Raw genomic sequence first — 1,342 nt, 5'->3', positions numbered from 1 at the left:
AGAGAGAGACAGAGAGCATGAGCAGGGGAAGGTCAGAGAGAGAGGAAGACTCAGAATCTGAAACAGGCTCCAGGCTCTGAGCTGTCAGCACAGAGCCCAACGCAGGGCTCAAGCCCACAAACCGTGAGATCATGACCTGAGCCGAAGTCGGATGTTTAACCGACTGAGCCACCCAGGCACCCCGCAACTTTCTTTTTTTTAAATTATTTTTTAATGTTTGTTATTTATTTGTGTGCGTGTGTGAGAGAGAGAGAGAGAGAGAACAAGAGAGAGAGAGCAGGGGAGGGGCAGAGAGAGAGGGAGACACAGAATCTGAAGCAGGCTCCAGGCTCTGAGCTGTCAGCACGGAGCCTGATGCGGGGCTCCAACTCACAAACTGAGATCATGGTCTGAGGGGTAGGCATGCCTAGGGGTAGGCATCCCTCTGGCAACTTTCAAGCGAACAGTAAAAACAGCCTCACAAGTTGGCATATCATCTTAGCACGGGGATCATGCTAACCTCTGTATTGTTCCAGTTTTGGTATATGTGGGGCCCCAGCGAGCCCTGAGGTCAATCATACACTTTTTCAGACAAGTGATGGGAAATGGAAAAATACAAAATATACAAGTGATGGGAAATGGAAAATAATGTGCGTGTGCACTCTATTATTCCAGAGTCAGTGGCTCAGTCACTTTAGGTAGCTGGTTGAAATGGGAAAACACAAACAAAAACAAGGAAAGCCAACTGAGGGCCTGACCTCAAGGCTAAAAGGAGGCCTTCTGGAAGCCAGCAGGTGGTAGGTGGCCTTCGGTCTCCAGAGGGGTCATATCAGATGCAGCACAGAGGCCAAGCAAGTGCTTCACATTTTTCACCCAGCGGGACACCGGCCTGGTGTTCCGCCGACGGGAACTGGGGCGGAGAGTGATAAAGCAGAATAGGGTAGGGGCCTCGAGGCTTCTCACAAACCTGTCACCCCAGCAAGCTGGGCTCGGGGGTCTCTGCTAGGCCCATCAGTGTCAGCGTCCCCTCGAAGGCACGAGAGGGGCCACTCATCCTCGCTGCTGCCCTCATCATGGAGGAGTCTGACCAACAAGATGAACTTAAATAAGCTGAGAACCAAGAAGGCCGTGCAAACTGTGAAGAAGACCCCTGACAGAAGGAACCAGAGGAGGTGGCATGGGCCAGCGTCTCTGGACCCCAGCATCTCCCCCCCCGCAAGCCAGAAATGCAATGTCCCATCTCTGACAGGAGTCCAGTACCGTGGATGTCTGGTGCCCCAAAGCTGCTTACCAATCAGAGGGGTGCTTGCTGAGCTCCTTGGCATCTCATCAGACACGCTGACCCTGAAGACGGTGTAGCCCA

At 52.8% G+C, this 1,342-nt stretch overlaps 1 pseudogene; it reads right to left on the bottom strand.

Moving 5' to 3' along the window:
- Window positions 1–441: 441 nt before the first annotated feature.
- Window positions 442–538, bottom strand: LOC120229934 (annotated as a pseudogene).
- Between the last annotated feature and the right edge of the window lie 804 nt (window positions 539–1,342).

The sequence above is a fragment of the Hyaena hyaena genome, unplaced genomic scaffold (assembly GCF_003009895.1).
Source record: "Hyaena hyaena isolate Hyena2069 unplaced genomic scaffold, ASM300989v1 scaffold_36, whole genome shotgun sequence".
Taxonomy (NCBI): domain Eukaryota; kingdom Metazoa; phylum Chordata; class Mammalia; order Carnivora; family Hyaenidae; genus Hyaena; species Hyaena hyaena.
The sequence above is the reverse complement of the archived record's forward strand: the minus strand, read 5'-3'. Positions and strand labels throughout refer to the sequence as shown.